This window comes from Podarcis liolepis (genome assembly GCF_965112155.1).
Source record: "Podarcis liolepis genome assembly, chromosome: 5".
NCBI lineage: Eukaryota > Metazoa > Chordata > Lepidosauria > Squamata > Lacertidae > Podarcis > Podarcis liolepis.
Window position 1 is genome coordinate 32,707,277 of NC_139556.1, and position 13,760 is coordinate 32,721,036.

Sequence of the window (13,760 nt, forward strand, 5' to 3'; positions counted from 1 at the left end):
GCATATTTAGAATCAGTATAGATGTTTGCCTTACATCCGGCTGCCAATTGCAGAGCTCTAGTTAAACCTATAAGTTCAGCTTTTTGTGCCGAGGTGCCAGCAGGCAAAGCTTCAGCTTCCACAACTTCCTCATTGGTGACCACAGCATATCCTGCTCGTCTGGCACCTTCATGCAGGTAACTGCTACCATCAGTATAATATACAACATCTGGATTTTTCAATGGTTCATCTTTCAGATCGGGTCTACTGGAATAAACTTCATCCATTATTTGGAGACAATCATGTGATTCTTCATCATCTACCTCTGGTAGGGGCAGCAAAGTCGCTGGATTGAGCATATTCACTACTCGTAAATGAATCCTGGGATTTTCACACAATAGGCCTTGGTACCTAGCCATCCTTGGGTTCGTTAGCCAATAACTACCCTTATATTCCATGAGTGTCAGAACAGCATGAGGTACATTCACATACATCGTCTGGCCGAAGGTAAATTTATCAGCTTCTTTGACAAGGCTTGCAGTGGCCGCTACTGCCCTTAGGCATGGAGGCCATCCTTTTGCTACTGAGTCCAACTGTTTTGACAAATAAGCTACTGGACGGTTCCAACTTCCTAATCTCTGGGTCAGGACTGCCGCTGCAATCCCATTCTGTTCATGTACATACAGCTGAAAGGGTTTTTCCGAATTAGGCAGTCCAAGGGCTGGGGCCTCCATAAGTCGTTGTTTGATAACTAAAAAGGCTTGTTGCTGCTCAGGTCCCCATACGAATGGGTCCTTTTCTGCACCTCGAGTGCTTTCATGTAAGGGCTTGGCCAGACTGCTGAAATCAGGTATCCATAGTCTACAAAACCCTGCTGTTCCCAGGAATCCTCTGAGTTGTTTCCTTGTGGTAGGTTCCTTGATAAGGCAAATAGCTTCTTTCCTCTCTGGCCTCAATGCTCGTTGTTGGTGTGAGAAGTCAAAGCCCAAATATTTGACCTTTTCTAAACATAACTGTGCCTTTTTCTGGGAAACTCGGTAGCCAGCTTCCCAGAGCAAGTGGAGCAGTTCCTCTGTACCTTCTTTACAGGTCTCAAAATCCTTTGCTGCTAGTATAAGGTCATCTACATATTGCAGAACCACCTTTTCTCCAGGTATTGAGGGGTAACTTGTTAGATCCTTCGCCAAGGCAGTGCCAAATAAAGTTGGGGAATTTTTGAATCCCTGGGGCAATCTTGTCCAGGTTAGCTGGCCTTTTGTTCCTGTCAAAGGGTCTTCCCACTGGAAGGCAAATATAGGTTGGCTCTGTGGTGCCAGCCGGCAACAGAAGAATGCATCTTTCAAGTCCAATACAGTAAAAAATGTTGCTTCTGGTGGGATCAAACTCAGCAGGGTGTATGGGTTTGGTACATTTGGGTGCAAGGTCTCGATAGCCTGGTTTACGAGCCTCAAGTCCTGCACTGGCCTGTATTCATCTGTCCCAGGTTTTCGAACAGGCAAAAGGGGTGTGTTCCATTCTGATTGGCAGGGCTTAAGCAGACCATATTTTAATAGGCGGTCCAAATGTTTCTGGATGCCCTCTGCTGCTCGCCGGGGTAAAGGATATTGCTTTACAGATACAGGGGTAGCCATAGGTTTTAAGGTTACTACAATTGGAGCTATATTCTTGGCCATTCCTGGTGGGCTATTTTCGGCCCATACTCCTGGTGGTACCTGTAGAGTTCGGAGGAGCTTGTTTAACTCTGTATCCAATGTGGGTTGGACTTGCAGGGCTGACATTAGGCGCCATGATTGTTCCTTAGGTACTGAGAGGGAAATTATTCCTGCTGCCTTTGATGGCAATTTCATTTCTGGACCTCGAGGAGTGAAGGTGATTTGGGCCTGCAATTTGGACAGCATATCTCTACCTAAGAGAGGTATTGGACACTCAGGTATATACAAAAACTGATGGGTTAAACGATGTCCCCCAATCTGGCATTCCAAAGGTTGGAGGAAAGACCTCTTAGCTGACTGACCAGTGGCACTTTTAATGACTACACTTTTGGATGCCTTTTTCTGCAATAGTTCTGGGAGTACTGAGTATTCAGCCCCAGTATCAATCATAAAGTCTATTAAATGGCTTCCTAATTGAATCGTGACCGTGGGCTCCTGGAAGCCTAACTTTATGGAGTCCGGTCTTTCCTAGTCTTGGGTAAAATCCTCCTCTGCCAGTCCAATGACATTGTCCCTACTCCGTCCTTGTCCAGGTCTCTGATATCTTCCATCTCGGATCATTCCCCGTCCCCGTCCCTGGTTTCTTGGGCCGGAGCCTGGGCCTGGGCCTGGGCCTGGGCGTACTTCTTCCAACCTCAGGGGTTCAGGACACTCCCGCTTCCAATGACCCTCCTTCTTGCAATTTGCACATTGATTCCTTCCCAGTGGTGGATTCCTTCCCCGCCCTCTTCCTCCATTTAAGGGGCGGTAGTCTTGCTTCACTGCTGTGGCTAGCATTACCATCTTTTCCTTCTGCCACTTCTTCTTCTCTTGTTTCTCAGCCTCATCCCTATTCCGATAAACTCGGCGTGCAATGGCCATAATTTGGCTCATCAGCATCCCTTCCCATCCTTCTGATTTCTGAATTTTCTTACGAATGTCAGAAGCGCACTGGGCCACAAATGTAGCAGTAATCATTCTGCTGTTTTCAGGGGCTTCAGGGTCAAAAGGAGTCCATATACGATAGGCTTCTTGCAGCCTCTCTAAAAAGTCTCCTGGACTCTCATTTGGTTTCTGTTCTACTTCTGAGACTTTAGACATATTAGTGGGCTTCTGGCATGCCCTGCGGATACCTTGCACAAGCGTCTGGCGGTAGGTGGTAAGTCTGGCCAGGTGAATTACATTGTTTGGATCCCAATTAGGATCTTCCAAGGGAAAGTTGTCTTGGAGATGACGGTCAATATTAAAAATATTTCCCACTCTGGCCTGCTCACGCAAATATATCTGTGCCTTTTCAATTATGTCTCTCCTTTCCTCAGTGGTGAACAGAGTATTCAGGAGCTGGCGGCAATCTGTCCAAGTAGGACTATGAGTATTTATTATTGAAGTCACCAAGTCCATCATAGCCTGAGGTTTTTCTGCGAAAGATGGGGTGTGTGTTTTCCAATTCATCAGATCTGTAGTCGTGAATGGAATATATTGCAGGGTCGAAGTTCGAGGTGGCCGTGGTCCGAGTTGCCCGTTAACCAGCACAGGCTCCTCAAGTGCATCAAATACTCTTCTGAGAGGGGCTACTACGTGATCTTTCTCTTCGCTTTGCTCTAGGGGCCTCAAATCATAGGGGATGGTATTTGTCCCAAGGCGTTCTTTTAGCAGCCTTATACGCCTGGCTGTATTGCTTGCTGACCGATTAAGGTCTCCCTGTAACTTCTGTAATAATTCTCTAGGACTTGGATGTACAGGGGTTTGGGGTAGGCAATCAGTTGTTTCACTAAAAGAGACTGTAGATGGAGTTCTACTGGGACTCACAGATGGAATAACCACTTCTGCTTGGGCTTTATTATAGGACTCCAATGCCTCCTGAAGATATTTATCATAATCTATCAAGGAATCAAGTTCTGTGACTCCAGCCCCATTATTCATTCCACTTTCTTGCCTTGGGGTTACAACTGGTGGAGTGTTTGGATTAGGCTCCCTTCGATGTGGAGCATAGGGTGGAGGTGGAAGCAGCTCTTCCTCTGGTCCCTCAAAAATGGGTTTGAGTTTATTTGGCAAGATTCCTTTCCTAGCTTCGGCTTTTACAGCCAATAATTTGCATCGTTGGACTTTGCATTCCCTTATCCATGGAGGATTTTTATTTAATGTGCTCAGCCAGGAATCTATATATGAAAATTGTTCTGGGCACCCTCCAGTTTCTTTGGCGATGTTAGACCAAAGTTTGCTTACTAAATTTATATCAAAGGTTCCTTGAGATGGCCATTCAGTATTTTGCTTCGGCCACTCTAATTCACATAACGTTCTCAGGCGCTCTGGCGTCATTTTGACTCCATACGCCCCTGAGAAGGCTTTCTTAAAATTATTTAACATACATTCAAGAGGTGTATTTTCCCCTTTTGAACCCCCAACTCCCATTGTATGGCCCTGTGAAGTATCCACTCAGTCACTCACACACACGCTTCGTGGATTTCCTTGCCTGGTGAAGTCGCCTTACCAGGAACCGAAGTACTGCCCACTCCACACTCAGGTCAGCTACAGATTGCTCTGTACTTTCTCACACATACAATGCGCTAGATACTTCACCACACACTACCTCCCATTCTTCCCTTTTCCCCCACCAGACCACCATCTGATATACCCAACCACCTAGCGTACTCAGTTCCCACTTACTGAGACGCAGAAGTTTGATCAAGACTTCTCTTCCTCCCAATTAATTGGAGGGCCAAAAATCCCTTTGTGCACTTACCCCTGGTTGGTTCCGTTTCCCCCCGGTCCGTCGCCGCCAGTGAGCAGGGTATCAGACAGACGAGACTTCTGCGTTCCCCCTGGAAAAATTTACCAGTGCGCGCTTGGGTAAGCAGTTTAGAGATCCTCTCTCTTGTACCCTGCCCAATAGGGCGAAGGGGCTGCGTTCCAGCAGACCACTGATCCGAGTCACAGGCGCACCATAAAATGTAGCACCCTGCTTGTGGTTAACGCTTAGCTGGAATGAAATATTCAACGCAGCAATAGAGAAATTAAAATAATTATTTATTTGTCAGACAAATAAATGAGAGGCACAGTGGTATATGGTTACCAAGCTCTGGCCTGGCCTCCTGCCATTATGGCCAGCCCTTATATTCCCTTAATCCAGCCCCCTTTGCTCCTCCTGTGGCTGCCTCTGTCCAATCAGCCTGGTTGAATTTCCTATTGGCTGATTGCTAGAACCAATCACAAAAAGATACACCCATCCTCCTGTCCTTATATGGAACACAAAGAGCTATATATTGTTACATCTATAAATGACAAATAAGTAGTAATATATCTTACATGTGTCTCAACAAGGAATCTTAATTACCAGCTCACCTCTTGCCCTCCCTGCCCTATTGCCTTCTAAAACAAATGGTTAATCTTAAATTTTTATTTTAAACATATGTCAAGGATCTTGAGTTTCACATCAACATTGAAAGATCTCCTTCATTTGAAGGTTTCTAAACAAATGTCTGACAGCTAATATATCAGGACAGCATTTGATGGCGTCTTCCTGTCTGGCAGGGAGGCTAGACTGGTGGCTGACTTAATTTCAAGATAAATACAACTCTTACAACTATATGAAAATAAGAATCTAGCATTTCTAAATCCTTTGCATAATTATATTTAAGCCAACATATTTAATACACAACACAGATAGCCTCTTAAAAGGAATAAGGCCTTTTTAAAGTAGAGAGAGAAAGAAAAAAAAGAACTCAGTTTAAAACAGTTTCAGAAGAAGCCTCTTCAGTTTACATCCCCCCCCTTCAGCAAGCTGCTTTTCCCATTATCTCTTCCCAACTAGATGCTTCTCCATTTGGTCTTGGCCTTTTTAACCTTAGAAGATCTGGCTCATTTTACTGGGAGGCACATTGGCATTATTTTACTATTTACTCATTCCTAATCATGTTTATCTCTGCCTTTTTTATCTTCTATAACATGTAGGGTCAGTGTCCTTACTCAGTCTGTAATTTCAGCTTTTACGACTTTGAGAATTGTTTTCTGCTATCAATCAAGGGGCCCCTTTGTCTAGGAAAAACATTGCCAGTGTTTTCTTAAGCAGCTAGCCTTCTTACCTGGCATGAAACTTTTGAAAATCTAAGCCCTCTTTAATATACAAGTCCTGATCAAACATTAATAAAATGCAGGCTTATGCCTGATGCCTCAAGGGCTTGGAATGTTCCCCTTTCCAACTTTCCCCTGCTCTTCATCCATCACAATGATTGGCATTTCATTTCGCTAACATACACTGAATAACTAATGTTTGAAACCCAAACACAAAGTTTGTTATATAAATGGTGGGGCTGGTGGTGCGTGTGGTAAAAAAAGAGACATTCTAGGCAGTACTGCAAAGATATTACTATGCTCAACAACCATAGATACACACTTCCTCCTGACCAAATCATAGAAATTATGTTCCCTAGACCAGCAGTTTGTTTTGTTTTTGAAATTTCTATTGGTTTATCTGTCCATTTCTTTAGGAATTTACATACCATCTTTCACCATAAGGTCGCAAGACGACGTACAACACATTAAAACACATCAATAGATATTCTAAAAGCTATTAAAACAGAAATACAAGACAAGCACAGCATAAACTAAGAAAGAAAGCATAAAATTTCTATATCACTATACACAAGGTGGTTTACAAACTGAAGAAACAACAATTTTTGCTGTGAATTGCAGAGGAAAATCAATAATGGTAGTTAAGCTTCCTTTGTCTACCATTAGTGAAAGACCCATGATAATCTTGCAAGGAACAACATGGTTCCATGGCACATGACTGGGAAAACCTTTTGTTGTTGGACTACAACTCCCACCATCCCTGACAACTGACTGGTCTTGCTACTTAGGGATAATGGGAGTTGTAGTTCAACAACAGCTGGGGACCCAAGTTTGAGAAACACTAGATTCATGGAAAAAGTGTATTCTATTAGATTGATCAAGATGCGGTTGCACTTGCTTTGCTGGAGTTAACCAGAGCAGGTGAGAAGAGAATGATACACGGTAATGGGCCCTTTCTACTTTGTTCTCTGTGAGTGCCAAAGGAAAGATTGACAAGCAAGTATGGAGGAGAGAGGCATGAGGGAGTTGCTGAGGCAAGATAAAGTGGAAAAGAAATACAGGCAATTCTGGTAAGAGACAGGGAGAGGAATGGAGAAAGCAAGGATAGGAGACTATCATATAGGATGACAAGAGAGATGGATAGCAGAATGGAACCAGGAAAGAAAACAGTATAGAATGACTCACCCCCCAAGCAGAGCATTAAGTCCCTACTCTTTTTCACGTTGTCAGTACTTCTACCGTCACATTCTCATGAACAAGTTACAGTGGCTCCTAATGAGTTTTACAGCTGCAAGGTTCACATCATTCAACAACAACACAGAATAAAGCACAGTGTGGTTTTTAAGGGAGGCGGAGGGAAGCAAATGCACTGAATTAATGAAGCAGCTCAGCTTTAACCTGGTTTCTTTCCTCCTTATTTTGCAAGCATGGGGCATTTTAGAAAGTTAAGCACACTTGGGCTTCCTTGATCTCAGCAGAAAAGTAAAGCATGTGCTTAACAGTCATTAAATCTGGCGGCTGATCCATCCTTATCTTCGGCTGAGTTCTGCCCCAAAGCAGTAAATGCAAAGGACGTTGTCCTTTTCAAGCCATTTGAATGGATTTCTGTGCTTCATACATTGTGTCTATATGGGACTTTGATGCATCCTTATTCAATGATGAATGCCATGGTAACTCTAGAACTAGGGTCACCCAAAAGAGTCAAGACAGACAATAGAAAGTATTTTTTCACATGAAGCCTAATTAACTAATGGCATTTCCTGTTGGCACTGTACACTATGTGGCAATGGCCATCAATTTAGATGCTTTCAAAATGAGAATAATCAAATTAATGGAGGAGAGGCCTTTCTGTGGCTATTAGCCAGAAAAACTAAGTGAAACATCATTATTCAGAGGCAGTACACCACTGGTGGGGGCATAAGCTGGGAAGGGATATTATTATGTGGCTTAGGGCCTCGTATTTCTGGAACCTCCTCTCCTGGTATGCCCCGCAGAGGACCTTAAGGTCCATGAATAATCATAGTTTAGAGGTCCCGGGCCCTAAGGAGGTTAGATCCTCCACCAGGGCCAGGGCCTTCTCAGTGATGGCTCCGACCTGGTGGAATGCTCTGTCCCATGAGACCAGGGCCCTGCAGGATTTAACTTCCTTCCGCAGGGCCTGTAAGACAGAACTATTCTACCTAGCTTTCAATTTGAACTTAGCCTGATCTTTTATTCCCCTTCCTTCCCTCCCTCTCCCCTTTTCATGAAGATTACCCACTCTGGGATCCCACAGCTAATTCTCCCCTGGTCTCCTCGCTGGCCCAAATAGGACTAATTTAGCTAGCTAGCCCTGGTGATCAGCTAATGTTTATTGGATGGATTTCCCCCCTAAATTGATTTTTTATTTTATTGTTATTCATGTTTTATACTGTATTTTATGCTGTTTTTTGTAGCATCAATTAAGTGTTTTAAATTTGTCGTTAGCCACCCTGAGCCCGGTTTTCTGAACTAGGGAGGGCGGGGTATAAATAAAAAATTATTATTATTAAAATTTCTATACTGCCATTCATTTGAAGAATACAAGGTGGTTTACAATATAAAAACACAAAACTGCATACAGTGGTACCTCTGGTTACGTACTTAATTCGTTCCGGAGGTCCGTTCTTAACCTGAAACTGTTCTTAACCTGAAGCACCACTTGTAGATAATGGGGCCTCCTGCTGCTGCCGTGCAGCCGCCACACGATTTCTGTTCTCATCCTGAAGCAAAGTTCTTAACCCGAGGTATTATTTATGGGCTAGCGGAGTCTGCAACCTGAAGCATATGTAACCTGAAGCATATGTAACCCAAGGTACCACTGTACTTCAATAACAAACAAAAACAATATTGTTTGTTTCCTTCATATCCTGCTATGGGCATCCTGAAAACCTCTGGGTTAACCACTGTGGGAAAAGAATGCAGTACTAAATGGAAATTTGCTCTGATCCAGGAAGGTTCTTCTATCCTTTTTCTTGTTTTTTAATGACTGATCCTAATTACATTGATCACAGCTAAGGGTGTCAGGTGCAGAAGAACAACAGGGTTGATCCACCTTTAAGAAGTTAGGAAAAGAGAGGATTTGAACAGGTATAGCTTGTAACTGGGACACGGGTGGCGCTGTGGGTTAAACCACAGAGCCTAGGACTTGCCGATCAGAAGGTTGGCGGTTCGAATCCCCGCGATGGGTGAGCGCCCGTTGCTTGGTCCCTGCTCCTGCCAACATAGCAGTTCGAAAGCACGTCAAAGTGCAAGTAGATAAATAGGTACCACTCTGGCAGGAAGGTAAACGGCGTTTCCGTGTTCTGCTCTGGTTCACCAGAAGTGGCTTAGTCATGCTGGCCACATGACCTGGAAGCTGTATGCCGGCTCCCTCGGCCAATAAAGCGAGATGAGCACCGCAACCCCAGAGTCGTCCGCAACTGGACCTAATGGTCAGGGGTCCCTTTACCTTTACCTAGCTTGTAACTCCATCTTCTATACAACCATCAAAGGTGCAGGAACCCTGTTCTCTTTTGGATCTGGCTGTTCCACATGTCTTAGATCGTGGTATTTATTTTCAGGTGGACCTCACAAAGTGGTTTGCATATGATTATGACAACAATAAGCATTGGGGGCACAGGGAGAGGTTATAAGAACATGACAAAGACAACCGTTTGTTTAGAGGCTGTGGTAACTGCTTCTTCTCTACTCCCAGCAAGGTTAGATGGTTCTGTAGGTGATGACATTTTGAAAAGGGCCATCACTGGCAGCTGGTTTGTTGGAAGTAAGATCCATTGGGTTTCGTGAGAGTTGTTTCCTGGTAAGTACACTCCAGAGTGTGGCCTAATGCTGCAATTCCATTTCCTTTATTGATAACAAACCTCACTGTACTCAGTGGAACTTCCACATGTGTAAAACACAGATAGGATCAGGCTGCATATTTGACTAAATTCAGGACAACTCAAGAACACTTAACTAAAGGCTAAAGATGGCCTGAAGTCAAGATGTATAAAGAGGTTCTTTCTGTGTCTGATACTAAACAGCTGGTCCTGACAAGTACCCGAATGGAGCCCTGCATATGCCACTAGATACTCTGAAGAAAGGGTGGTGCATTCGAAAGCATCACATAATAGTATGCTTTTCTCAAAATACGATCAGTGTATGGAAGTTTTGATGGACTGGTTTCTTTGTAAAGCATTACTTGGATCACTGTGTAAATTTGATTTTAATATTCTTAGCTGCGGAAGGACCTCCAGCCACGTATGAACCTAAGACACTGAAAGCCAATTAAAATATGATCCATGCATATTGTCTAACACTCAGAAGAGAGAGAGAGGTGGGGGGGGGGGAGATGAAGGACTTGTGAATGGGATGCATACTTTGAGCATGGGTATATCCAGATGCACATATCAGTTGGGACATGCTGTAGTTTTTGCCTGCCTGTTGATGCACTATTGACAGATACCCTGGCAAAAATGATCAGATCCTGATTTGTTCAGAAAGATTGCACTAACAAGAACTGTTGAACACCCAGAAGCTTAGCATTCAGCAGCTGAATGTTAATTTGAGGCAACCACCCTTCTCGGTTGCTGTTTGTCAGCATTGATGTGTCTTCCTCTATATGTGGAGACCCAGGACAAGTGCCCTTAAATGCTCCCCCCACCCCACAGGTTCTGTTCCTTAAGTACTGCCAGTGACAGTGAGCAGCAAGCAATGGCATGAGGTTTTCTGCCAACTGTGTTTCCCTGACAATTGTGTTTGTAGACTGAGAATGATGTAGATGGTACGGAGAGTACCCTGGCTGCAAGGCGAAATTCTTCAGCATTTATGAGACAAAAAATAAAACAGTGGCATTTTAGGCATAGGCAAAGCTTTCAAAGAGAAAAGGCAACTTTCTCCCATAGCAGGTAACACTAGTGACTCTGACTTCTAAAAGTTGACTTTATTATCACTTTGCATCTGTGCTTGTTGGACAAAGGCAACCTGGGCATGTATAAGTTATCCAAAAATCCATTTGTTGTTTTTAGAGTTGTTGGAGAAGTTTTAGGAGCTGCATAGTGGGAGCTGCATTGTCTTCAGTTATGAATAGAGACCCAACTTTATGCTGAAAGAAACCCACACTATACCAGTACATTTGTGCTTTGGATTTAAAATCGATCATCTTGAAGAATACAGAAGATAGTGGTCTCAAGAGATTATTTTAGTTCATTGGTGATCCAGTAGTAATGGTCTCATCTCTGCTCTGATATCCCTGTACATTCCCAACCATGACCTTCCCTCTGCTCCCTCAAAAGACTCCACTCTTTATCCCTTTCTGCACTATATACTTGGAGCTGCTTACCAGAATACCTGTGTGATACCACCTTACTTCCTTTAAATTCCTCCTTAAGACCTACCTTTTCTGTGAGGTCTTTGGGTCAGGCCCCTAATTCCCATGCCCTACTGCAACTAAGCCTGTAACATAGGCACAGGTATATGAAACATTCACATATCGCTCCTGCCTCCACTTCTCTCCCAGCCCTCTGCTGTTTCCCCTGTGTCAAACTTCGATTGTAAGCTCTCCATGATGTGCACCTGCCTTTTATATTCTATAAAGTGCTACGCACAGGCTACCTAAAACTAGCTTTCAAAGGATAGATTTTGTCATTTCCATTTTGCTTGAAGGGCAATCTGAAAACTTACATACCAAATAAGTTGTTTTGATTATCACATCATTTTCCTTGGTGGAAACCCACAATTTTGTTGAAGATAGGGGTTTGTAGCTTTTCTCCTTGCGAATACAGAAATGGTCTTTCCATGTCTTCCAATTTACATTCCAATATATTAAGCTTCATGAGACAATTCTAGCCCTATGACCACCATTCTTCAATTGTCTTTAGCAGTCTAGGGTCAGTTCTGAACAGCTAGTATATTGAACATTTGTCTCTGCTTATTTGCACAAAGTTTGTGGGGCAGAGAGGCAAGGTCAGTTATTTATTGAGCATTTATTCTGATGTACAGTACTTGCAGGGAGATTACACAATGTCGTATCAAGCAGTCATTATCCTACACTTCCCAGTGCCTTTTCCTGTCACTCTCCTTATTGCAAAAAGTCGGGTTTTGAGTAGAAGCTGGTTTGTTGTGCAAGAGCACCAAATCAACTTTAATTGCACAAACTGAATTTACCAGTATGTGATTGAATCCTACCCCAAAATGACAACCATCTGGTAGTGCCCTAGGTCAGAAGATGCATATTTCCCAAGTTATTGGAATAGTATGGGAAGTGACAGTCTTTTCTGATAACAAAAAAACCAGAAAATGCTGCATTTCTGTCTTGAGAGCCAAAATAGCCTTCTCATTTCTTCTGCCACCCTTGAGTTGCAACAATATTTGGCCACAGCCAAAAACGGAAAACAAGGCCACTTTTTTCATATCCCGACTGCCCTTCCCATTTTGACTGCCATTCTCTTTGCATTTGCCATATTCTGGTGCTATAAACAGTACATCAAAGAGCTGTGTTCTAAGCCTGAAGCATTAGCTTTCACTTGTTAGAGGACGAGTTGTCACAGAGACCTTCTGACCATGCAAATCATGTCACATGGCCTCATCCCTGAACTTGCCAGAAGGAATGACATATGGTACCCTACAAGTTCCTAATGGAGCAATCTTACTGAGATGGCAAACGCCTGTGGTAAGATCCTTAAATTAACACTTGGATGTATAAAAGGAGGCAATTAGGTCTTCAAAGACCAGGTTACATATCAAACTAAAGGATATGGATGTCCTATTTATGGCCCTAGCTGAAATTTAATACACACAGTTGAGAAGATCCAAGATACAGAATTAGAATCTCTCACTGGTTTTGAGGTAAACATCAAGGATGAAGAGTGGAACATTTCCAGAACAGAGGTTCATATGCATCCAAAGGTTTTGTTAAAGGGAACACACACAGTTACATAGTATTTATTGGGAACCCCATGGTTTCAACTAGAAAACCTCACAGGCTGAGACCTAGCCTAGTAAGTTATTGTTTATGCTGAGCCATCAAAGTCTTAAGGCACCGAAGGGACTAGGTGTGTGAAGCTTCAGACCCTCTGGTTGGAAGTATAACATCTCTGGATTGACCAGCCCAGTATAAATACTAGTAGCCTAGTTGTTTTCCCATGCCAAGTTAATAAAGCAGTACCAGCCTGCAGATCAGACCCCATTCAGTTAATTGAGTTCAAGCACCTGGGTTGGACAACTCACCATTCAAGCCTAGATTTGAATACTGTTTCTTATAGCCCTAACGTGACCCTGATAATATGTAAGGTACAACTATCTGAAAATACAGATTTGTGAAGGTTGAGGGAGAAGGAATGGCATATCTATATTATAAATTGAAATTTAATAAAATAAATAAATAAATAAAACAAAGCCAGGGTTTTTATATATATATATATAAATTGTATGTAAACTTTCTGAATTTTGGCTTCAAATCTATTTGAAGCCCTAAACATTTTCACTTAGAAGTAAGTCCCACTGAATTCAGTGAGACCTAATTTCTAGCAGAAATATGCTAGGGATTGCAGGTTTATCGCCTGAACCTAACCATACTTGGAAGTAAGCCCTATTGAATTCAACAAGACTTTCTCCCGAGTAATTCTGCATTGGACTGTAGCCAGATTAATAAATGATCTGATAACACAGCCGTTCCTTCCGAGTCTGAAGTGGTTAAGTTTGTGTGTGTTGCTGAGCATCTCAGTACAGTACTTAGGAAATTCAGGTCACCATATACTGAGTCTTAAAAACAGATCAAGGAGGCTAAAGATAGGTTCCTATTTCTGACAGTGTTGGTTCCTCTTATCAGGTACATGGCTAAGAAAAGGTGAATATGATACATGGTGGATTTGAAGCAAAGCTCCTTACTTAGTTGCAATAGTGTGCCATTGCATTGGCCGTGGCACATGAATCTGATGCAGTTTCCCAAATGTTCTAGGAAGCTGCCTTATACTGAGTCGGATCCATGGTCTGCCTAGCTCCATATTGTCTATACTGGTT

General features: G+C 43.0%; 1 protein-coding gene across 9 annotated transcripts in view; it reads left to right on the plus strand.

Annotated features, from left to right (window-relative positions):
• The window catches only part of COL13A1 (collagen type XIII alpha 1 chain), a gene marked incomplete at its 5' end in the record, with an annotated part of 200,991 nt that overhangs the window by 44,229 nt on the left and 143,002 nt on the right, over positions 1 to 13,760 (plus strand). The window lies entirely within an intron of this gene.